The sequence below is a fragment of the Pelodiscus sinensis genome, chromosome 4 (assembly GCF_049634645.1).
Source record: "Pelodiscus sinensis isolate JC-2024 chromosome 4, ASM4963464v1, whole genome shotgun sequence".
Classification (NCBI taxonomy): domain Eukaryota; kingdom Metazoa; phylum Chordata; order Testudines; family Trionychidae; genus Pelodiscus; species Pelodiscus sinensis.
In genome coordinates this window covers 74,183,998-74,210,314 of record NC_134714.1, presented here as the reverse complement: position 1 = coordinate 74,210,314, position 26,317 = coordinate 74,183,998, and the positions used below count along the sequence as shown (strand labels likewise).

General features: G+C 45.3%; 1 long non-coding RNA gene across 7 annotated transcripts in view; it reads left to right on the top strand.

Annotated features, from left to right (window-relative positions):
• The window catches only part of LOC102449734 (uncharacterized), a 95,824-nt gene that overhangs the window by 28,890 nt on the left and 40,617 nt on the right, over positions 1–26,317 (top strand). For 4 of the 7 annotated variants that reach the window (XR_012903506.1, XR_012903504.1, XR_012903501.1 and 1 more), the window contains 3 exons: positions 17,423–17,503; positions 19,563–19,678; positions 23,457–23,561. This is a non-coding gene — a long non-coding RNA (uncharacterized LOC102449734). Of the gene's footprint in view, positions 1–9,571; positions 10,161–11,612; positions 11,704–11,968; positions 12,808–17,422; positions 17,504–19,562; positions 19,679–23,456; positions 23,562–26,317 lie in introns of those variants that run through there. The other 3 variants (XR_012903502.1, XR_012903500.1, XR_012903505.1) reach the window with 3 other exon arrangements.

The window sequence follows — 26,317 nt, the reverse complement described above, 5'->3', positions numbered from 1 at the left end:
AACGCAGCTGCCTCCTCCCCCTCCACGTGTGCTGGTGGCAGCTTTTACAGTGGCTGGTGCTGCTGGGAGGGAGAGGGGGAGCTGGCTCTGAGGTGCCAAGTAGCCGCTGCCCCGCCCCCTTGGGGCACTCTCAGGCTCTGCTCCCCCCCCCCCTCCCGGGGCATGCTCGAGCTCACTGCCTCCCCATGTGCTGCTGCTCTCTCTCCCCCATACCCTTCCTCAGCCTGCTGGGGAAGTGACAGAGTTTGGCCTGGCAGGGAAGGTCGGGGTTTCTACACCCTCCTGCCCCATGCCCTGCCAGTGGGAAGCCTGACCTGGTGCTGCAGCTGCACTGGGTTCCCTGCTGCATAGGGCGGGGGGAACTAAGCTCTTCCCCCCCCCCCCACTCCCGAGGAACAAGAACATGCTGCCTGGAGGCTTTCCCTGCTGCAGCAGGGTGCCAAGCCAGGTAAGCATCCCCCCTCATGCCCAGACCCCTTATTCCCCTCCCCCTTCCAAGACTACGTATTCCCAGTGTGCTCTGACACCCTGCCCCAAGACCCTTCTGTACCCGCCCTCCTGGCCTGACACCCTGCCCCAAGCCGGGCCTGGAAGCTGGGACCCTCAGATAACTTAAATTTTTAGATAACCGGAATGCCCTAATCCCCGAGCGTGCTGGATAACAGGTTTTACTGTAGTATTTCTACTGGGAACAGACAGGAAGATGATACATTACTGCAACAAATGTTCTCTTGAGCACATCTGTTTAATCACCAAATATAAACTATGTCTAGACTGCAAGCCTCTTTCAAAAGAAGCTTTTTCAAAAGATACTTTCGAAAATGCCTCTTTTGAAAAAGAGCATCTAGACTACAACCAGTACTTTCGAAAAAGCAAGCCACTTTTTCAAAAGAGAGCACCCAGGCAGTCTGGATGCTCTCTTTCAAAAAAGCACAGCTTTCATTACATAGCACCTTTTTTCAGAAGAGCACTTTCGAAAAAAGGCATTCTTCCTCGTAAAACAAGGTTTTCCACAATAGAAAAAACTGCTGTTCTTTTGATTTACTTTCGAAAAAAACGCGGCAGCAGTCTAGACGCAGGGGAAGTTTTTTCGAAAAAGGGCACTTTTTTTGAAAAAATTCTGTAGTCTAGATACACCCCTAGAAACCCAAGCCAGGGATGTGAAAAGGTATTTTATCACTTGTTTTAATTCCTATTGTAGGCCACTGAAACTGTTATAGTAGGGCAATAATGGTAATGAGTTTGCCTATAGGGTATCATACCCCTACCACAGGCTCTTTTCGAGTGGGATAGAGCCAACCATATAGGGAATGTGCCAGAGGTATTATGACCAGTTATTCCTGACTTCTGCAAACCTTCTAAATGCAGAATAAGTTAGAGCATCTTGCAGGCAACTCCAACTTATGACAGCAGCTGGTCAGTCTCCCAGACAATGCCAGACTAGGGGAATACATAAAGCCATATATTTCTGTCCCTTCTGTTATAGTGCCAACTGCCCAGCATAGCTTGGCTGAAGCAGAGAATTGAGTCCTTAGTCTCTGATGTTGACAGTTCTGAAGATATAAGTCCACTTAGTTTTTGAAACCAGCTGAAAGAAATAGCACACAGATTTCTTTCATGATTATATCATTCAGCACAGGGCTGGCCTTACCATGAGACAAACAGAGGTGGCCGCCTCAGGTGCCAGACCGTGGAGGGGTGCCACTAGGACCTAGAGTGTAGAAAATTGTGTCTGCTGCTGGTGCATATGTATTCTCTCTGCTCTAGATGTACAGAGATGGTGGAGTGCTGTGCTGGAGAAAGGAGGGCACAAGAAACATAACAGGCAGGCAGGAGAAAAGGTATAGAGTAGGGCAACAAAAATTATTAGGGGTACCGAATACATTGCATATGAGGAGAGACTGAAAAAGACTGGTACTATTCACAGCCTCAAAACCAATCCTAACATCATAATCAAAGAGGCCGAAAAAGGAGGCGCTGTAGTCATCATGAACAGGACAGATTATGAACAGGAGCCAGACAGACAACTCATCAATACCATATTCTACAGGCCTCTCTCCTGTGACCCTACTAAGGAATACCAAAAAAATGAAAAAACTGCTAATGACACTCCCTGATGCTGCCCAGGAACAAATTTACACTAACACCCCCCCAAATTCCTGACCAAGAACTTTCTATCTACTACCCAAAATACACAAACCTGGTAATCCTGGATGGCCAATCATCTCCAGCATCGGCACACACACCACAGGATAATTTGGCTATTTCGACTCCCTCCTCAGACTCTATGCTACCTGCACTCCTAGCTACCTCCGCGATACCACTGACTTCCTGAGGAAACTCCAAAACATCAGTAATCTTCCTGAAAATACCATCCTAACCACCATGGATGTAGAAGCCCTTTACATCAATATTCCACACGGAGACGGATTAAAGGCCATCAAGAACACCATCCCTGATAACAACACTGCACACCTGATTACAGAGCTTTGCGACTTTGTCCTCACCCACAACTACCAATTCAGAGACAATTTCTATCTACAAGTCAGTGGCACAGCCATGGGCACCTGCATGGCACCATAATATGCCAACATCTTTATGGCTGACCTTGAACAACGTTTCTTCAGCTCTCGCCCCCTAACACTCCTACTTTACTTATGCTACATCGATGACATCTTCATCATATGGACCCACGGAAAAGAGACTCTTGAGGAATTCCGCAAGGATTTCAACAACTTCCACCCTACTATCAACCTCAGCCTGGACCAGTCCACATGAGAAATCCACTTCCTGGACACTACAGTACAGTTAAATAATGGACAAATTTCTATCACCCTATATTGGAAAACCACCGACCGCTACACTTACCTTCATGCTTCCAGCTTCCATCCCAGACACATTTTTCAGTTGATTGTGTACAGCCAAGCCCTACGATACAACTGGATTTGCTCCAACCCCACAGACAGAGACAATCACCAACAGGATCTTTACAGAGCATTCATAAAACTGAAATAGCCATCTGGAGAAGTGGAAAAAACTAATTGAGAGAGACAAAACAGTACCCAGACGTTAACTACTTCAAGACAGACCCAAAAGAGAAAATAACAGAACTCCTCTTGTTACCTACAATCCACAACTCAGACCCCTCCAACGCATTATACACAACCTACAACCCATCTTGAAAAATGATCCCTCACTCTCAGAGGCCTTGGGAGGAAAAACCTATTCTTGCTTACAGACAACCCCCTAACCTGAAACGTATTCTTTCTGGTAACCATACCACACAACCACATCATAAGCCTCCAGGAACACAGCCATGCAACCAAAAGAGATGCCAACTCTGCCCACATATCTATACTGGTGAATTCATCACTGGAGCAAACAACATAAGCCACAAAATCAAAAGGTCATTTGACTGCACATCCAGTAATTTGATCTATGCCATCAAATGCCAGCAGTGCCCCACTGCTATATATATTGGACAAACTGGACAGTCTCTGCAGGAAAGAATCAATGGACACAAATCAGATATACGTAAAGGAAACTTACAGAAACCTAATGGTGAACATTTTAACCTTCCAAATCATACTATGACAGATCTCCAAGTAGCTGTCTTGTCATAAATCAGCTCTATAAGCCAGATCCACAGGAAAGCCTTGGAATTGCAGTTCATCCGCAAATTCAATTCACATGCTAATGGACTCAATCATGATGAAGGTTGGTTAGGACATTACCAATTTAACAACCATTGAAGGTGCTAACAGCTCTCTGAGTAATATCCTTCCTGACATGGGAATCTATCTATTGAATTTGATTTTTATCTGCTTAGGTTTAAGTACCCATTCTCCAGATACTTACTGATGCTCTGTCTACCACCCCCTTCCCTTATTCTTCCCACTCCTCCCCTTCCCCTCTCCTCTTTATTTTGAGTGTTCATATCCCAAACTCATAACTCCGGTTATCTGAAGAAGTGGGCTGTGCCCACGAAAGCTCATGCTATCATCTACATGTTTTGTTAGTCTATAAAGTGTTACCAGACCATTTATTGTTTTTTTCCTGGTACTCTTTAGTTCGGAAAAGAGATAATTAAGGGGAAGGTATGACGGATGTCTATAAAATCATGAATGATGTGGAAAAATTGAATAAGGAAGTGTTATTTACTCTTTCAAATAATACAAGACCTAGGAGTCACTCAGTGAAATTAATAGGCAGCAGATTTAAAACAAACAAAAGAAAGTATTTCTTCATAGTCTACCTGTGGAACTTTCCCAGAGGACGTTGTGAAGGCCAAACTATAACTGGGTTCAAAAGAGCACTAGACAAGTTCATGGAGAATAGATCCCTCAATTGCTATTCTCCAGTGTGGGCAGAGATCCAGTACCATGTTCTGTATGATCCTCACCTCTTTTTCCAGAAGCTGGGAATGAGTGAGGGGATGAATCACTCAATGATTGCCTGTTGTGTTCATTCCCTCTAAAGCACCTGGCATTTGTTACTGTCAGAAGACAGGGTATTGGGCTAGATGGACCTTTGGTCTGACCCAGCATGGCCATTCTGATGTTCTTACATAGAACCCAGATATAGGGATCCTGTCAGTTAACTGTTAAATTATTTGCCAGTTAACTAGAGTTTTCAAGTGCCTAAATATCCCCTGGAATCAGGATTAAAGTGGCTACCCCCTCCCCCATCTGAAATTGCACTCCTGGAGCCAGAGTGGACGAGCAGCTTCTAAAGATGAAATTCATAATAAAAAACGTGCACTTATTATTCTTAAGGATTCTTGAGGAGCAAGAGCAGTGCTTTTTCACAGTGAGGAGACACAACCTAATATAATGATAAAGAACAAGATAGCAATGAGGGCAACTTCAATAACATAGGAAAGGGGGACCCTTGGAGGTCTCATCTAAGACTACGGCCAAACTGCAATTTTTTTCAGAAGAAGATATGCAAATCGCACTCACATTTGCATATTTTCTTCCGATTCTTTTTGTGGAAGAGGTTTTGCTGCTATTTGGCTCCGTGTAGATGGGGGCCAAATGGTGGGGAAAAAACCTCTTTCGCAAGACCCTGTAAACCTCGATTTACGAGGAATAAGGGGTCTGGCAAAAGAAGATTTTTTTTCTGACATTTGGCCCTGGCTACACGGGGCAAATAGCAGCAAAACCTCTTCCACAAAAAGAATTGGAAGAAAATATGCAAATGCGAGCACAATTTGCATATCTTCTTCTGGGAGAAAAAAACGGCAGTGTAGCCTTAGCTTAAAGAGGGAAATGGGCAATCGAGATAAATAGAGAATACCCTCAGTTCTTCAAAATGTAGGTGCACCTTGCCATGCATTAACCCTGGCAATACAGGGATCTGTTTCAAGTGAATATGTTTCTGTGAATTACTGTCCATTCCAAGGCTGGTATAAAAGCACGCATTATGCGGAGTGAGTATACATCCCATTTCTATGTAGCACACTGGTATAACCAAACATCTTGCTCTATGTAATATTTTTCTCCCTCTCTTACTCTCACACAGCAATGTGGGGGATCTAGTAGTTTAACAGATATGTATTTATAAACAATTGTTGCCTTTAAAAATTAATTTTTATTTAAAAAAGACTCCATTGTAAAAATCATAACACTTATTCATACCTTAGGTAAGCCTGTCAATGAAAATAATTTAATTTAATGTTCTCGTTCAGTTTTAGCATTTAAATCATTTTGGAGCATTGAGCACTGAAAATAGAGTGGTAGTGCAGCCAGTTTCACTTACATACATGGAGTATTATGAGGATTTTAAACAGCAGAAAGTTTTTAAATAAAATTATATATGTATAAATTCATATTCTCACTGTAATTTAAAAAATTGCTAGTGCTACTTCCTATTGGACTTGCATTCTATAAATTCTTGGTTTTATAAAACTTGAAATGTACAGCTCTCTCTCTCCATCAAAACATGTCACTGAAAAATATTAGCCAAAAGCCAATCTCAACTGCTTATGGCTGGCTAGTTCTCATTTTTGTCAGGTGAGTGAAAATAAAGGCAAGATTCTACAACAGATTTATCATGCTGCCTGCAGTTGCTCACAACTGTGAGTGCCTACCTCGGGGCAGACTGTCAAAGCCTGGGCAGACACCCAAACTGGTGGTGTTTTCTATATTAGATTTCACCAATCCAGTAACCAATATGAACACTTGGATCACTGTAACAGCTTATCATAAAGTCACAGACTGTCCCCTTAGGCTCTGCAGTCTATCTTATCAGCCAGGCAAACTGAACTCAATGATAAATGGTCACTTACACCAACACTCACAGAATATTCAGGTTGCTTCCACTCCCAAGAGACCAGTTGCTTCCATTAGATCTGTGTATTAGATCTCACCAAAGACAATGTCTGTAGCTAATTCTATAATAAACTATCAAAAGTTGTATTAACTAGGAAAATGAAATAAGAGTTATTTACAGTGCCTAATCTGTAATGAAAAATGTGGTGTGGCTCAAGAAAGTGCTGGGGCTCAAACACTATTTTTACTTTAATAATTGATGTGGCAAGCCTACAGGTGCCGGGGCTCAACCCTGCCAAGCCTTGGTACAAATTAAGCTCTGGTTATTTACAGACTAAAGCAGGAAGTATAACATGCAAATAACTTGCAATCTACACCTTGAAAGTTGTAGTGATCAGTAAATTCCACATGACTGTCAGGGCAAACCCAGGGATAGTTCCAAGGAATCTGTTGCTTCACTTTAAAGCCTCTGGCCAGCAGCTCTTTAAGCAGCAAAGAGAAGATCATCTTTCCCTTGAGAGGCATTTTTATATCTTCTTTCACAAGAAATCGAGCTGATGGCAGCAGTTTTTAGGCAGGTCCCTTTGTCATGGAGGAAGAGGAATGTATTTAAAGTTTTTTTGAGCCTTGATCTTGCACAATGGTTCATTTGTGTTTCATGAACAGGATTTAACAACATCGTGTTAGAGGCTGTGATTTGTATCACACAAGGTTTTTCCCCAGTATAATAAGATACATACTCACAGAGGTTTACAATGCAAATGCTTGCTATCACTTTTAACATGGGTATTGTTGAGTGAGAACAACACATGCAGCATCCTACACGCACTATAGTGCATTGTGACAGGCCACCAACGGCCTGCACGCTGGATGGCCAGGGCCGCCGGGAGATGAGCGGGGCCGCAGGCAGAACACCCCCCCACCGCAGGGCTGCCGGAGAATTGCCGGGTCCCCCTACCAATCCCCTTTACCGCCCAACCCCCTCCAGAATCCGAATGCGCGCCAACGTGCGATTGTGGTGGCCGGATGTAAAGGCCAGCCGGGTCATCGCCCCACTGAGGGGCCAAACTTGGGGCGCAAGCCCCCCCCCGCCGAGCCAGGGTATAGACGCTGGGTCCGCTGAACCCCCCTCTCCTGCCCTGCAGGGAGGGTGTGATCGCACCCAACCTACAGGACGCTGGACCGGGAATCCCAGTCGGGGACCCGATTATAGGACGAAGGGGTTTGCTGAGCCCCCCTGTCCACCCGGTAGGGGGTGATCGCACCCCACCGCTTGTCCACATATGGTGGAGAATGTGGGTGGCATTTCCCTAAGACAGAACCGGAATATAAGGACGGTCTCTACGTAGGGAAAGTACCCCAGATGCAGAAACGATGGATCCCAAGCAATTATTGGACTGGGTAGGAGAAACCCAACGACGACAACAACAGCAGCAAGCTCAAATGCTGCAGCAACTTGCTACCCAATTTCAGGACCAGCAGCGTCAGCTGATCCAAGAACTGGTGGCGCAGCATGAGAAGAGGCTGCAGTTACCGCACCCCGGGAGCGGCGGGGCGGCCCCGATCCTGAAGGGAGAGGAGGGTGAGAGAGGCCTCGGCTCCCTCCCACTGAGGTTGACTAAGATGGGGCCAGGCAACGATCCGGAGGCCTATCTGACCACATTCGAGAGAGTGGCCACTGCCGCATGCTGGCCCGAGAGCCACTGGGCCACCTTGCTGGCTCCCTACCTCTCGGGTGGGGGCCCGGGAAGGGGAAGGAGAAAGGAGGCAACTGGTGGTACCCCAAAGCCGCCGCAGAGAGGTCCTAGACTTAGCCCACACGAACCTCTGGTCGAGGCACTTGGGACGGGAGAAAACATTGGCCCGAGTCCTACAGCGCTTCTATTGGCCCGGGGATAATCGGGCAGTGCGGGATTTCTGCGCCTCCTGCCCGGACTGTCAAAAGGTCTCCTCAGTCGGGGTGCCACAGGTCCCCTTCCCTGTGGTAGGTGTCCCCTTTGAAAGGATAGCTCTAGACATAGTGGGGCCCCTGGAGCCATCCTGGGCGGGCCACCGTTTCATCCTGGTAGTCATTGACTATGCCACAAGGTACCCAGAAATGGTACTGCTGCGAAACACCAAAGCCCCTACCCTGGTGTCCGAACTGCTTGAAATGTTCATGCGGGTGGGGTTTCCAAAAGTCATTTTAACCGATCAAGGCACCAATCTTACCTCTTGGTTGATGAAAGAACTATGCATATTGTTGCGAATAAAAACCCTCCGAACATCGGTGTACCACCCCCAGTTGGATGGGCTGGTGGAGAGGTTTAATCGCACTTTGAAGGATATGTTAAGACGAGTGGTACAGGAGGACCCCCGGGATTGGGACCTTCCAGCAGGTTATGGATAGGGTGTTAGGGACTCATCGGGGGTACACCGCTGCCTACATTGATGACATCAGGATCTATAGCATAACCTAGCAGGAGCACTTGGAACATCTAAAGGTGGTAATGCGGGCCCTACAGGAGGCAGGTCTCACGGCCAACCCCAAGAAGTGTCACTTTGCCCAGAGAGAGGTGTCCTACCTAGGCTACATGGTGGGGGGAGGCCGGCTGAAGCCTCTGTTGGACAAAGTCGAGGCCCTATGAAATTACCCAGCTCCCGCGACCAAAAAGCAGGTACGGCAATTTTTGGGGCTAGCGGGGTATTACCATAGGTTTGTTCCAGACTTTGCGACGATAGCCGCCCCTTAACAGAGTTAACTAAGAATACAAACCCCACCAAGGTCCAATGGATGGTCCAAGCGGACCTGGCCTTTCGGGAGCTAAAGCTCAGACTAACCCAAACTCCGGTTTTAATGCAACCGGATTTTGAAAGACCTTTCCTTTTTATATACAGATGCCTCCGAGTGCGGACTAGGAGCCGTCTTGGCCCAGGAACACCTCGGTGAGGAGCACTCAGTTTTATACCTCAGCCGTAAGCCGTAAGCATAGTTCTTTTCCTGCCCTGGGAAAAGAACTATGCGACAATTGAGAAAGAGGCCCTGGCCGTAAAATGGGCTGTGGAGTTATTGAGGTATTATTTATGGGGTAATAAATTCAAATTAATCACAGATCATGCACCATTAGTCTGGCTGAATTCGATGAAAAATTCCAACCCCCGCATTATGCGATGGTATATGTTGCTACAGCCATACCAGTTCGAGGTGGTGTATCGTGCGGGGACAAAACACTGACTTCTTTTCCAGAGTCTTCGAGCAGGACGGGGAGGGAGGTGACCCCTCCATAAGGGTGTGTGTGTGTGTGTGTGTGTGTGTGTATAACGGGCTGCCAACGGCCCACACGCCGGACAGCCAGGGCCGCCGGGAGACGAGTGGGGCCACGGGCAGAACACCACCGCGCCACACGACTGCTGGAGAATGGCGGCGAGGTCGGAACCTGCCGCCACGCCTGCGCTGTCGGGAGGCCGCAGGCCCCTCCCACAGAATGGTACAGGGAGGGGCTGTTGCAAGGAGCGACAGCATGGACGTGGCTGGAGAAGCTGCCACGTCACTAGAGGGGCGGGACCTCCAGATCACGTCAGGACTGGTGGGCCATTTCAAAAAGGCCCACCGGCAGAGAGGAAGGGGGCAACCTCCTCCCAGGGAAGTAGAAGAGGACCGGGGCCCAGGACGGACCGGGTGCGTGCCCTAGACCTGCAGGCGGCCCATCCCAGGGGCTCCTGGTACAGCCCCCACAGCTGGCAGATGGCCAGCCCAGGGTCGGAGGACGAGCAGGACAAACCCCGCTGTCCGCGGAGAGAGCGACCTGGCCGGGACAAGACCCGAGGGAACGGCTGGGCCGACGGGACATCTGCGGAGCAACCCCGAACTCGGACAGCAGACTTCCAGTAGGCGCTGGGGGCTGGCAGGTGGGCTCCGAGGGCCAGAGGAAGGGAGGAAGCAGCCCGGGGAGGGGGCCTTGTGGCGCCTGTGGGCAGACGTGTTAAGGGAGGAACCTCCCCCCCCCCCCCCCCCGTCTGCTGTGCAGGGGAGATGGCGAGCCCCTGCACTTAGGGCCCCGGGCTGGGACCTGGAGAGAATGCAGGCCCGGGTCCCCCTCCCAATCCCCTTTACTGCCCAACCCCTCCTGAATCCAAATGCGCACCAACGTGCGATTGTGGTGGCCGGACGTAAAGGCCGGCTGGGTCATCGCCCTGCTGAGGGGCCAAACTCAGGGCATAAGCCCCCCTCCCTGCCGAGTCAGCGTATAGACGCTGGGTCCACTGAACCCCCCCTCTCCTGCCCTGCAGGGAGGGTGTGATCGCACCCAACCTACGGGACACCGGACTGGGAATCCCGGTTGGGGACCCGATTATAGGACGAAGGGGTTCGGTTAACCCCCCTGCCCGCCTGGTAGGGAGTGATTGCACCCCACTGCTCATCCACATACATTCTAAACATATTCTTATCAACTTAACAGCAAATATTTATTTTCGTTATGTTAAATCACTGGTAAGCTAGACTGGTTTGTATGCTGGGGCTTTGGCATGAGCTGGCATCTGATCAGTCATCATGACAATATGTGTATTTTCAAACTCTCACCTCAGGTACACCTCTTGGTTGTTTATGCAAAGCATATCTGTGTTAGAAGTCTACACTCACTTTGCCTGCAGTTCAAGCCAACTGGACATAGCCATTCAGAGTTCTGTGCCTCAGTCTAACTTCTCATTATTTGCACTTCTGGCTTACAAAAAAGTGACCCAGAAGATCTGCTTTGTAAAGCAACATTGTTGTTTAGCACAGGGCCCAGATAGCCTAGCAGACCCATGGCAGTAATATGTGAGAGTTTCAGCCTATTGTAAAATTGTATCTCAAATATCTGTGTATACAAATGCTGCCTTGATGTTATGGAATCAGAGGACTAAAGGTCTGTGAAGTAGAATTAGGTCTGGTTTAAAATTAATTCTGTCAGGTGCTGCCTACAACTGTATCTCAGAGCTACTGGCTGCTCTCCGCATGTTGCTAAGAAAGAGGAATGGAGAGAGCCAGGGGTGAGGGAACAATTTGTATAGTGGAGATGCTGAGAGCCATTGAACCAAATTATAAATGCTGAATATGTTGGAAATAACTTCAAACCAGAGGGTGCGGCAGCCCATCTCCCCCAATACCCTTAGTTTCAGCACCTATGAAAAAGTAGTAGGAGAAGGTAACATAGAAATGATTTTTTTCCTCTCTGCTTCATTAATTCTGAGCAGATTCTCACCTCCTTCCGCTCTTGCCCTGCAGCTGGCCTTGACCTTTCTGTAACTGAGACCTGCTCACTGGTCTCGCTAATATAGATAGCAGCTCTCTATATCTGAATCATCTCCATTAAATGACAGCAATACTATTTGCCTGGAGATCCAGAGAGCAAAGCTGGTGTTCACAATATGAGTGGAGATGGCTGCTGGGCTCAGCAACAACTGAAATAATGTAAGTACTACCAAGGCATAGGCTGAACTGTGAACCCAAACTGAGGGCAATATTCCCAACCCTCACCCTACGCCCCCCCCCCCAAGAGAACTGCAAATATTAACTGCATATACTACTCACCCAAAATTTCCAAACCATCAGCACATCTCTCAGGTTTTCCCAAGACTGGAAAGAATCTCAGGGAGGGGAAATCAAATACATGTTTAAAGTTCTAATTGTCTCTCTGGAATATGAACAATAACTGTGTGGTTTTTTCATACTCCAGAACTTCAAGGACAGAGCTTTAGGCGGCTGACTGAGGGAGAAGAAACTAAGAATTCAGGATGAGATGTTCAGAGACCTTATTGAAGCAGAATGCTTAGAAAGAGTATTGAATGCTAGTTGTCCCACAGAAAATTCAGTGCCCTAGCCTGGACTCAACTGTGTTTTGCAGCCCATGGAACGATATAGGGTACTGTGAACTTCAGCATATATTCCCTGCTGTACCCCCACAGCCATGTTTCAAAATGCCATTCCCTTTCCCAGCCTCAGCTCACCCAGGAGCCCAGCTCTTTCCACCCATCAAATACTCCTGACAGTTTCTCAGGAACAGAGGGCAAAGGAACAAAAGGCAAGGTATACGCTCTCCAGTAAATCGGAGTCCTTCCAGAATGGTGTTATACTGCTGTTCACTGCATTGTTTCACTGTACAGTTGTTTCATTGTTTTGTTATAAATTAGAAATATTGTACATTCATAAAGAATCTGCAACGCATAATTCATTAAGCAACTCAGTTTTGCTTAAATCATGCTGTGATGGGGTGGACCAGACTTCAAAACCCTTTCCTGGAGGCTTGTGCCACATGCTGTCCCAGCAACCACAGAGAAGTCCTCCAAGGAGAGTAGAGTGTCTGCAGGAGGAAGCAGTTAACCAGGGGCCAGGAAAGCCCTATAAAGGAGGAGACTAATCAGCTCAGTGTCTGTGGAGCCTGAGAAGGTGAAGACTGTGTGGCTGGCTGGCTAAGAGAACAACATCATGGCGTGGCGCTATTGTGGGCTGATGGCCTGAGCTAAAAGCCTTAAGGTAAAGGCAAAGAAGCTATCTCCAGGAGGGGAAGCTTTGGAGGTACCACAGAATGATAGAACCATAGAGCTGAAGAGACCTCAGAAGGTCATCAAGTCCAGCCCCCTGCTCTAGGCAGGACCAATCCCAACTAAATCAACCTGGCCAGGGCTTTGTCAAGCCGAGACAAACACCTCTAGGGATGGAGACTCCACTACTTCCCTAGGTAACCCATTCCAGTGCTTCACCACCCTCCTAGTGAAATAGTTTTTCCTAATATCCAACCTGGACCTCTCCCACCACAACGTAAGACCATTGCTCCTTGTTCTGCCATCTGTCACCATCCCCTTTGGAACCACCCTTCAGGAAGGTGAAGGCTGCTATCAAATCCCCCCTCACTCTTTGCTTCTGCTGCTGAAACAGACCCAACTCCCTCAGCCTCTCCTCATAGGTCATGTGCTCCAGCCCCCTAATCATTGTGGTTGCCCTCTCCAATGCATCCACATCCTTTTTGTAACGGGGGGGGGGGGATGGGGGGGGGCAGAACTGGACACAATACTCCAGATGTGGCCTTACCAGAGCCGAATAAAGGGGAATAACCACTTCTCTGGATCTGCTGGCAATGCTCCTCCTAATGCACCCTAATATGCCATTAGCCTTCTTGGCTACAAGGGCACACTGTTGACTCATATCCAGCTTCTCACCCACTGTAAGCCCCGGGTTCTTTTCTGCAGAATTACTACTTAGCTGGTTGGTCCCCAGCCTGTAACAATACTTGGGATTCTTCTGTCCCAAATGCAGGACTCTGCACTTGTCCTTGTTGAACTTCATCAGATTTCTTGTGGCCCAATCCTCCAATTTGTCTAAGTCACTCTGAACCCTATCTCTGCCCTCAAGCATATCTACCTCTCCCTCTAGTTTACTGTATCTGCAAACTTTCTGAGGGTGCAATCTATCCCCTCATCCATAATTCATAAAGATATTGAACAAAACCGGTCCCAGAATCAAACCCTGGGGCACTCCGCTCGAAACCGACTGCCATCCTGACATCGAGCTGTTGATCACTACCCTCTGGGCCCAATCTTCTAGCCATCTTTCTATCCATCTTACCGTCCATTTATCCAATCCACATTCCCTTAACTTGCTGGCAAGAATATTGTGGAGACCATAGCAAAAGCCTTGCTAAAGTCAAGGTATATCACATCCACTGACATTCCCATGTCCACCGAGCCAGTTACCCCATCATAGAAGCTAATCAGATTGGTCAGGCAGGACTTGCCCTTTGTGAATCCATGCGGACTATTCCTAATCACTTTCCTCTCATCCAAGTGCCTCAAAATGGATTCCTTAAGGATCCCTTCCATGATTTTTCCAGGAACCGAAGTAAGACTGACCGGCCTATAGTTCCCATGATCATCCTTCTTCTCTTTTTTGAAGATGGGCACTATATTTGCCTTTTTCCAATCATCCGGGATCTCTCCCGATCTCCGTGACTTTTCAAAGATAATGGCCAAAGGCTCCTCAATGACATTTGCCAGCTCCCTCAGTATGCTCGGATGCGTTAAGTCTGGACCCATGGATTTGTGTACGTTGAGCTTTTCTCAATAGTTCCTAACCTGTTCTTTACCCACCAAGGGCTGTCCATCTTCATTCCATCTTGCGTCACTTAGCGCATTAGTCCAGGAGCTGACCTTGTCCGTGAATACAGAGGCAAAGAAAGCACTGAGTGTTTCAGCTTTCCCCACATCATCTGTCACTAGGTTACCTCCTTCATCCAGTAGGGGCCCCACACCCTCTCTGATCACCTTCTTGTTAACATGCCTGTAGAAACCTTCCTTGTTATCCTTCACATCCTTTGCCAGTCGCAATTCCAATTGCGCTTTCGCCTTCCTGATAACCCCCCGGCATTCTCGAGCTATAAATTTAAACCCCTTCCCTTTTTATTTGTCCCAGTTTCCACTTTTTGTAAGCTTCCTTTTTGTGCTTAAGTTCACCAAGGATTTGCCCTGTAAGCATGTTTGCCTCTCTTGCTATGCATTGGGATGGATTCTTTCTGTGCCTTCAATAAGGCTTCTTTAAAATACTGCCAGCTATCCTGGACTCCTTTCCCCTTCATGTTAGCATCCCAGGGGATTCTGCCCATCAGTCCTCTGAGGGTATGTCTACACTACAGCGCTAATTCGAACTAAGCTAATTCGAACTAGCGCATCTAGAACTAAAAACTAGCTCGAATTAGCGTTTTAAAGTAGGAGGCCTCCTGAGAGTCGGAGGGCCCAGGCTGCAGCCCCGGTGTTCCTGCGACAGCTGGAGCCTGAGCCAGAGTGGTAGGAAGCAGCCCAGGGCAAGGACTTGCAAACTCCGCTTGGTGTGTATCGGCTGGATTCCCCACCGAGCAGGCAGGAGCAAGAACCCCTGCCTACAGGGCCCTGGGCTGGGACCCGGTGGAGAGGGAGGGCCCAGGTCCCCCTACCACTCCTTCCCGCAACCAGGGCAAACACGCCGGCCAGGAGAGGCTTTTTCCAGAGCTAGGCCACAGGTACCATATATGCCCTGATAGAGGGGCCTGGACTTGTTGCTAGTTCTGGGAATACCATATTTGCCCTGAGAGAGGGGCCGAGACTTTGGGGTACTGTAAATGCCCGGAGAGAAGGGCCTCGACCGAGACAAAGGCCAGTAGAAATGGGTCGCAACCCCCATCAGGGGCGTACCCCCTCACAGAGGGACACTAGCAGAGGGAACTGAGATGAGCCCCTGGTAAGTGTATTCTGGAGTGGGTTGTGATTCACATAGTGTGACTTGGTTGGAGGGCCGAGTAACCAAAAAGGCTGAAGAACAGAGCAAGTGCAGGCATGTGTATTTGGCCAGATTGTGAGTGTGTGTGGGGGTTTGCTCACTCTTGAGAGGTGAGTGCCACCCTGTTACACACAGGTTTTTAAGAGTATAAAAACAGACACACAAAATTAGTGCCATGCCATGCCACTTTGAATGCCCATAATAGAAATAGCAATGCTAACAATCCATAAGCAAAACTTAAAAACAAATAATAGTCTGGTAGCACTTTAAAGATTAACAAAACATGTAGATGGTATCATGAGCTTTTGTAGGCACAGCCCACTTCTTCAGATGACCAGAGTGTTGCATGTCCAGAACCAAGAATAAATAAGGGAAGGCGGGAGGGGGGAAATTAGAGGGGAGAGAAAAGAGGACATTGGTAGATAAGTTTCAAAGGTATAGCTGAGCCAGTCTGTAACAGGAAAAACATAAACAGTCTATTAGTTAAAAGAGGCTGATAAGAACCATTAGTTTGCACTAGGAAAGGAAGAGTACGAACACCAGATTCTACACAGACATCAAGAACCATTGGCACCTTCATTGTTTGGCTGGTTGATAATGTGCGAGCCATCAAATATTGCGATTTAGACCATTTGTATGAGAGTTAAACTTGAGAATGAAGTGGGGTTCCAATCCTTCAATCCTTCTCTGTGTATTGGGCTTGTAGAATTGGTCTGAAACAAAACAGCAACTTAGAGATCCCTTAATGAGTGTCCAGGGACGTTAAAGTGTTCCCCAACAGGTTTTTGTGTGTTGGTTTTCAGATATTTGATTTGTCCATTAATTCTTTTCCCTAGGGACTGTCCAGTTTGTCCAATATATATTGTGGTGGGGCATTGCTGGCATTTGATGGCAAAGATCACATTACTGGATGTGCAGTTAAATGAGCCTCTGATTTGGTGGCTGATGTGGTTGGGTCCAGTGATGAAATCGCTTGTATAGATGTGTAGGCAGAGTTGGCACTGGGGTTTATTGCAGGGGTTGGTTCCTGGATGCTTATGATGTAGCTATGTGTGGTTACCGGAAAGGATTTTTCTTTTCAGGTTAGGGGGTTGTTAGTAAGTCAGAATAGGCCTTTTTCCCCCAAGGCCTCAGAGTGAAGGGTCATTTTCCAAGATAGGTCATAGATTGTGGATAATGTGTAGAAGGGGTTTAAGTTGTGGATAGTAGGTAATAACAAGTGGAATTCTGTTCTCTTTTTTGGGTCTGTCTGAAGTAGTTCATGTCTGGGTACTTTTTTGGCTCTGTCGATTTGTTTTTGCACTTCTCCAGGTGGGTATTTCAGTTTTAGGAATGTTCTATAGAGGTCCTGTAGGTTTGTCTCTGTGGGACTGGAACAAATCTGGCTGTATACAATAGATTGAGAAATATGTCTGGGATGGAAGCTAGAGGCATGAAGGTAAGTGTAGCAGCTGGTAGGTTTCCAGTATAGGGTGGTGGAAATTTGTCCATCATTTAATTGTATTGTAGTGTCAAGGAAGTGGATCTCTCATGTGGACTGACACAGGCTGAGATTGATGGTGGGGTGGGAAGTTGTTGAAATCCTTGTGAAATTCTTCAAGGGTCTCTTTCCCGGGGGTCCATATGATGATGTTATCGATGTAGCCTAAATAAAGTAAGGGTGTTGGGGGAGAGAGCTGAGGAAACATTGTTCCAGGTCAGCCATAAAGATGTTGGCATATTGCTGTGCCGCTGACTCGGAGATGCAAATTGTCTCCAAATTGCAAGTAGTTGTGGGTGAGGACAAAGTAGCAGAGCTCTGTAATCAGATGTGCAGTGCTGTTATTGGGTCTTTGTGATTCCTCATTGCTTCTCTAAGCTACTTCTGCCCTTTGTCTACTTGCAGGCATCTGTTGTGGAGTTGCACTCTTCAGTCCTCCCTCTGCCTGCAATTTTGTCTTCCCAAGAAGCTTTTCCAAGTCTGTTGGTAAGGAGCATTCTCCAGATGTATGACATCTGCCTGAAATCCCTTCATCTGTAATACCCTCTTCCTTCAATGCCAGTCCTAGGGTCTGAACTCCCAGCTTCAGCTCAGTTCTCCCTAGTTGCCTTGCAGTCTACCCAGTCTGGATCTCCCTAGCCAGTCAAATCTTAAATAGCAGTCTCTCCTCCAAGTGTCACAGACTCATTGTTAACCCTTTATTTGCTAGTGCAAGATATAAGCCCCTAGCAACTGACTCTTTATATCATAATAAATACTATATGTCTTTACCTCTGCCCTTTCTCAAACATACTACAAAGATAGTGATTATAGGCTTTAATTTAAAAAATTTTTAAAATTACTGCTGACGAAGGATTTACTTCCTGTTTAGAGAGAAGAATAAATTCCCATCTTCAAACAAAAATCTTGCGTTGACTAGTTTGGTGATCTACCTGAAGATCAATTTCCTTATTTACTGATTGTTGTATAACACAGTTCTGCAGCAGTAAACAGGTCTGGGTGAAATTAATGTTTCTGTGGTCTGTTTGGACAATTGAGGATATTCATTTTTAGCATGGGGCAAAAACACATCAAGAGGAGTTCCGTTTGAATTTTGATCTGTCTTGTGGCTACTGACTTCTGAAAGAGAGTTTGAAGCTGTGAATGAAAAATGAGTAAAACGAATTGAGTTCTTTATTGGGTTTAAAGTTCAGTAATATTTTGAAAAGTCTGCATCTGTGTAATGTGCTGCTTTAACCACTGGGCTCCTCTCTGCCTCAGCAAGAGTGATCATTGCCAGAGATGGGACTGTCAGTTCCATGTCATGCCTGTCTGTCTGCCTCACCAGCAAACTCATTCAGACTCTACCTAGGCATGTCTGCACTAAGGAATTATTTTGAAATAAGAAGGCAAATGTCCACACTACCAAGTCTGTTCCAAAATAATGGGCGTGTTATTTTGAAATAACTCCTGCTTGTGAAGAGGAATAAGCTTATTTTGAAATAACCTGATAGTGTAGACAGCACCCCAGTCTTACCTAGCCATTATCAGTCAGTGAATTCTAGTCACAAGGTTCTCCGATATCCCAGCAATGCACAGCCCCTATCATTATACATTCACTGAAAATATTAAATTTGTTGCTCCTTTCAAAGAGTTTATAAATTGCAGCTCGTGAATTTAACTGGTGTTTGACAAGCACTCTCATCTCAATCACAGCTCTGAACTGATTTTATAGTAAAAGTAACACAAGTTTAAATCATAGCTTTTATTGATACCAGGTACAAAGAGTAAGGATAGAAATTTTGCTTCTGAAACTGAAATTCAGCAAGTTCTTTGTCTAAGCAGGTTTCTCACCTATATTCAGTTCCCAGAGTTTCAACCCATAGGGAGCCACTTTTCTCAGATCTACAAGAGGCCTGGCCTCTTGTATCATCCTAGTAATGGATAACTATGGAGTTATCTCCCCTTTCTTTTATTGTCCAGCAAACTTTTGAAATGTAATCTTTGAAAAAATTAATCCTAAGTGTTCACTCCTGCTGGGGTGTAGATGACATGCAGTCTTCTCTATTGCTTGATAATTCTGTCCACATTATATGAAAATTTATCATAGTTGGGCCAGGCTACTTGAACTAAATACACATTCCTTTATCTAGGGCAATTTGGGATTATACATCTCTGAGTACACCCCATACCTTCACCACACAATGATTCTTCAGGACCAGCTAGTTAGTTTATGTAGGATGCCTTACATGACATGTTTTAGATACAGATTATGACAGTGTCAGATGTCGTTGGTATGTTAGGCCTGACGAGTTGCTGACACTGGCCCACTGGTGGTTCACTACTCTATCACAATCTGTAAACATGTTGTTGAAAATGAGCTTCAAGATTGTGGAGATGAGTTAAGACCAACAGTCTTACACCTTAATATTGAAATTTGGTTTTCTTCTAGGAATACATTCATATTTAAATAGGTCTACGCTACTGCTTTCACATAAGTTTATCAAAGGATTATTTGTTTTGAATGCAATATACTTTTTCTGAAATTGCATTATGTTTGTTCTAGACATTGAAGAGAGCTCTTCAAATCAAATGCATCTGCCAAGCGCGCCAAAATAATCAACCATCATGCACTTTTTAAAGTGTTCAGTTAATTGTTTATCAGTATGTAGAAGAAAAATGGTAAGTTATACTCCAGCTAACCTTATAACAACCAATTGCTATTTTGTATGACAGAGAACATGGTGCAGGCCCTAAGCTATGTAAGAGGTCCTACACCATAAAAAAAAATTCCTATTTTCAGAGAAAGGACAGTCATTATATAAACAAAGTGTCACCAGGAGGGATTCGGCTTCCTTGATCACGGGGTGCTCTTCCAGGAAGGACTGGTTGGCGGAGATGGAGTTCACCTTTCCAGGAGCGGGAAGGCCTTGTTTGGACACAGACTGGCTAACCTTGTGAGGAGGGCTTTAAACTAGGTTTGTCGGGGGCAGGTGAGCAAAGCCCACAGGTAAGTGCTGAATGTGCGGGACTGGGAGATGGGTTGGAAATAGGGGGGACTACGGCCTATAATGGCAAGGAGAAAGGAGGGTCAGGGCACAACAGGGAGGCAAGATCAAATCAGTATCTTAGATGCCTATATACAAATGCGAGAAGTATGGGTAATAAGCAGGAAGAACTGGAATTGCTAACCAATAAATACAACTATGATATCATTGGTATTACAGAAACCTGGTGGGATGGGACGCATGATTGGAATGTTGGTATGGAAGGGTACGGCTTGCTCAGGAAGGACAGACAGGGAAAAAAGGGAGGAGGGGTTGCCTTGTATATTAAAAATGTACACACTTGGACTGAAGTGGAGATGAATGTAGGAGATAGCTGTGTAGAGAGTCTCTGGGTTAAGCTAAAAGGGGTAAAAAACGAGGGTGATATCATGCTAGGAGTCTACTACAGGCCACCTAGCCAGGTGGAAGAGGTGGATGAGGCCTTTTTTAAACAATTAACAAAACTATCCAAAGCCCAAGATTTGGTGGTGATGGGGGACTTCAACTATCCAGACATATGTTGGGAAACTAACACAGCGAGGCACAGGCTATCCAATAAGTTTCTGGACTGCATTGGAGACAACTTTCTGTTTCAGAAGGTTGAAAAAGCTACCAGAGGAGAAGCTGTTCTGGATTTGGTTTTAACAAATAGGGAGGAACTAGTTGAGAACTTGAAAGTGGAAGACAGTATAGGGGACAGTGATCACGAAATAATAGAGTTCATGATCTTAAGGAAAGGTAGAAGGGAGACCAGCACAATTGAGGTAATGGATTTCAGGAAGGCAGATTTTGATAAGCTCAGAGAACTTGTAGGTAAGGTCCCATGGGAAGCAAGACTGAAGGGAAAAACAACTGAGGAGAGTTGGAAGTATTTCAAAGGGACGTTGTTAAGGGCCCAAAAGCAAACAATTCCGCTGTGTAGGAAAGATAGAAAATATGGCAAAAGACCAGCTTGGCTTAACAAGGAGATCTTGCATGATCTCAAAATAAAAAAGGAGTCTCATAAAAAATGGAAATTAGGACAAATAACAAAGGATGAATATAGGCAAGCAACACGGGAATGCAGGGGCAAGATTAGAAAGGCAAAGGCACAAAATGAGATCAAATTAGCTACAGGCATAAAGGGAAACAAGAAGACCTTTTATAAATACATTAAAAGCAAGAGGAAGACCAAGGACAGGGTAGGCCCACTGCTTAGTGAGGAGGGAGAAGCAGTAACAGGAAACTTGGAAATGGCGGAGATGCTCAATGACTTCTTTGTTTCGGTCTTCACCGAGAAGTCTGGAGGTGTGCCTAACATAGTGAATACAAGCAGAGAGAGGGTAAGTTTAGAAGATAGGATACACAAAGAACAAGTTAAAAATCACTTAGGAAAGTTAGATGTCAGCAAGTCACCAGGTCCTGATGAAATGCATCCCAGGATACTCAAGGAGCTGATAGAGGAGGTATCTGAGCCTTTAGCTATGATCTTTGAAAAATCATGGCAGACAGGGGAGATTCCAGAAGACTGGAAAAGGGCAAATATTGTGCCCATCTATAAAAAGGGGAATAAGAACAACCCAGGAAACTATAGACCGGTCAGTTTAACGTCTGTCCCAGGGAAGATAATGGAGCAGGTAATTAAGGAAATCATATGCAAACACTTGGAAGGTAATAAAGTGATAGGGAATAGCCAGCATGGGTTTGTGAAGAACAAGTCATGCCAAACTAATCTGATAGCTTTCTTTGATAAGATAACGAGCCTTGTGGATAAGGGAGAAGCGGTGGATGTCATATACCTAGACTTTAGTAAGGCATTTGATACGGTCTCGCATGATATTCTTATTGATAAACTAGGCAAATATAACTTAGATAGGGCCACGATAAGGTGGGTGCATAATTGGCTGGATAACCGTAGTCAGAGAGTGGTTGTTAACGGTTCTAAATCCTGCTGGAAAGGGATAACAAGTGGAGTTCCTCAAGGGTCTGTTTTGGGACCCATACTGTTCAATATCTTCATCAATGATGTAGATATTGGGATAGAGAGTACGCTTATTAAGTTTGCAGATGATACCAAACTGGGTGGGGTTGCGACTTCTTTGGAGGATAGGGACATAATTCAGAATGACCTTAGCAAGTTAGAGAAATGGTCGGAGGTAAACAGGATGAGGTTTAATAGAGAGAAATGCAAAGTGCTCCACTTAGGAAGGAACAATCAGTTCCATACATACAAGATGGGAAGCGACTGTCTAGGAAGGAGCATGGCAGAAAGGGATCTAGGGGTCATAGTGGACCACAAGTTGAATATGAGTCAACAGTGTGATGCTGTTGCAAAAAAAGCAAATATGATTCTAGGTTGTATTAACAGGTGTGTTGTAAGCAAAACTCGTGAAGTCATTCTGCCGCTCTACTCTGCACTAGTTAGGCCTCAGCTGGAGTACTGTGTCCAGTTCTGGGCGCCACATTTCAAGAAAGATGTGGAGAAATTGGAAAGGGTACAGAGAAGAGCGACAAGAATGATTAAAGGTTTAGAGAACATGACCTATGAAGCCAGGCTTCATGAACTGGGCTTGTTTAGTTTGGAAAAAAGAAGATTAAGGGGGGACATGATAGCGGCTTTCAAATATCTAAAAGGGTGTCACAAGGAGGAAGGAGAAAATTTGTTCCTCTTGGTTTCTGAGGACAGGACAAGGAGTAATGGGCTTAAAGTGCAGCAGGGGAGGTTTAGATTGGACATTAGGAAAAAATTCCTAACTGTCAGGGTGGTCAAATATTGGAATAAATTGCCAAGGGAGGTGGTGGAATCTCCCTCTCTGGAGATATTTAAGAACAGGTTAGATAGACATCTGTCAGGGATGGTGTAGACGGAGCTTGATCCTGACTTGAGGGCAGGGGGCTGGACTCGATGACCTCTCGAGGTCCCTTCCAGTCCTATGATTCTATGATTCTATGAAAGCTTTATATTTGTGTAAAAATGAAGGTGAATTTTAAAAAGAACTAGACTAAGTCACCATTAGACTAGAAACAAATTGCAAATGTTTTCAACATTAGGGAAGGCCAGTTGAATCTTATCTTGGATGATGACTTGACAAAGGTCCTGGCAGTTTAAAAGTCACTTACCTGTAATTGTATGTGGGTTGTATTCTTCCAATAAATTGACTTGTTTTGTTTTATAGAAGGTTATGCTGAATTAACCTATAGATACTAAAATTTATAGAGGGAAATGTTTATTGAAACCTAGACAATTTTTAATTCTCTACTATAAATATTGAGATTGATACAGCTATACATTTATCTACAGAATCATAGAATACTAGAACTGGAAGAGACCACAAGAGATCAAGTTCAGTCTCCTGCCCCCATGGCAGGACCAAGAATAGTCGATATCATCCCTGATAGATGTCTGTCTAACCTGCTGTTAACAACCTCTCTAGGAAATTCATTCCCGTGTTTAACCACCCTGACGGTTAAGAAGAGTAAAGCAGACGGGGGAGTTTGAGAAGGAGTGCAAGAGATCCTGCCACTGAACAGGCTGCTAGGTGAGTGTACTAGCTTTTGGCGTCAGTGAGTTTGCTTGACTGTTTGAATTTTTCAGGTGACTTCATTTACGGTGGCAGTTGGGATTGTGTCTGGGAGTGTATGATCCTTTGTTGACTTGATTGTCTTTGATCAGCCTCTGGATCAGCCTTGCCCTGTGTGGCTAACAAGAGGGTAGGCCTGACCTAGGTGAGCAGGCTTTAAAAGCGAGAGGCAGAATGACCACGGGAGCAAAGCAGACAGGGGAGTTTGACAGAGGGAGTCCTTATATGGTTAGAAAGATCCGCAACACCTGTGCCAGCACTGCTGCTATTGCCTCTGCCTGTGCCTGCAGCCATACAAACCACCTGACCATGGATGCTTCTACCCAGATCCTGGTATGGTTTTTCAGGGACTGTGGCTTACAATTCCCACATAGGGTATATCTAGACTACATCCCTCTGTCAGCAAAGGGATGTAAATGAAGCACTTCGAAAGTGCAATTGAAGCCGGGATTTAAATATCCTGTGCTTCATTTGCATAATCACGTAATGGTACTCTTTCAAAAGAGCGCCATTTCAAAACTGAAACTGCAGTCTAGAACATAATGGCGGTTCTTTTGAAAACGGGGCACTTTTTCAGATTTTTCGAAAAAGTGCCCTGTTTTCGAAAGAACCACATCTAGACTGCAGCTTCAATTTTGAAATAGCGCTTTTTCAAAAGAGTACCATTACGTGATTATGCAAATGAAGCGCAGGATATTTAAATCCCGGCTTCATTTGCACTTTCGAAGTGTTTCATTTACATCCCTCTGCCGACAGAGGGATATAGTCTAGACGTAGCCTTACTGAAATCCAGTCTGGGGAGACCAACCAATCTGACAGATGCCTGCTGGTAAAATCTCTCAGGCAGCAGTTCGTAGAGCTACAGGAGGAGGTGGTAGGATTGCCAGGTGTCCAGTTTTGAACCAGACAGTCCATTATTTGAGCTTTGTGTCCAGGAAATAGAGAAAATACCAGATATATAAATGTCCGGTATTTTCTAATTAAGTTTTATTACTATCATGAGTATCAGTATGTAGTTGCGTACTGCCTGGCTGGTAGACACGCTCACACTGCATGAGTGTGTCTACCAGCCACGCAGTACACAACAACACAGTGGAGAGGAGGGGGGGCGGGGCCTGGGCAGGATGGAATCCCCAGGGCCAGACTCGCCCTTGTGCCCTGCCGGGATTTTGCGTGGGACGGGGAGCACCCCAGGATCTGTGTGCGCCTGGGCCAGCCTCGCTCGCCGCTGATTCTCTTCCCACTCTCCCCAACCCTCTCCCGGCCAGCCCTGCTTCCCACCAGGCGGTGCCCCCCTGATCTCCTCTGGCCAGCCCCGCTCCCTTCCCAGATGGTCTCCCCCCTCAATCTGAGATGAAGTGTGTCCGGTGTGTGTGTGTGTGTGTGTGTGTGTGTGTGTGTGTGTGTGTGTGTGTGTGTGTGTGTGTATTTTAAACCATCTGGTAACCCTAGGAGATGGCTAGGCTGAGGAACATCTAAATCTACAAGGAATTCCTGGAGAGAATTCATGTGGAGACAGCTGAGGCTAAGGAAGCTATCTGTAATTGGCTGTATAGCTATAATATCTCTATTTATAATTTGAATAGACATATATGCCCAAAACCTGTTGTTTTATTTCTGTAACAGTACTAATTTGTCTGTTCTCTCCAGAAACCAAGAGGGTGTATATTTTACACCATGAATATGGAAAACTATTCTCTTCATATGAATAAACCAAGAAAAATGGATAAACTTTGTATTTCCCTAACAATTAATAAGACCATATATAAAAGAATTACCGAGATTCCTTTTGTCACAAACACAGTGAAGGTTCCCAAAACTGATGGTGGGAAAATATGTTTTCCTTCAAGATCCACTTGACCCATGTCAATAAGATCACCTACAAATTCAGTGATGTAAAGAATGGATAACACATGAAGCAGAAAGCAGCATGCTCACTAAAATAAAAAATTGTACATGTGTACCGCTCAAAAGAAAATACACTACACTGCCAAGGGGGAGGCTATACATGACTTGGCTCCTATGAGTTCCATACAAGTATGAGCTAAGCAGGATTGCTTCACAACACTACCATCTCCCACCTCACATTTTCCCAATTTTATTAGCAGTGAGACTATGTATTTAAATAAGTTATGAAGGCATAGTCAGAATTTTAGCGGTAGCAGCTAAAATTGCTGGCCAGCAAAAAGCTACCTTTGGAGACTGACAGCAGACTTATTCAAGAAATACTAATTTTACAGATGCATTTTTTCCCCTCAGCCCTGGTTTCCTGCCTGTCAATAATGAATCTATGAAGGGTATTGGTATTTGTGCAGAAGTATGTATTTTTTGTCAATTTAACAAATGTTTATTTAGAGTATCTTTTCCCGTATCTTTTATTTAGCAACAAATTTTGATAAAATTTGAAATAACAAATTTTTTTAGAGACCTTAAACTATAACTTAGTTAATTTATACCTTAATCTGGCACTGAGAATATGGCTCAATGAGATTTCCTGCTTTAAATAAAAGATTCTTATGTCAGGAGCATGTTATTTCATCATCCAAGGGATGATATAGATACATTGGTTAGCTTCTCTCTGTAGAGTTAAATATTGAAATATTAGAATCATTAGTTATATGAATGGAGACTGAATTCCTGAGATTCCTAAATGTAAGAGCAGAAACTGTAGCCTATGCTGCAGAATTCCTGAAATAATCTGTAGAAGCAACTGC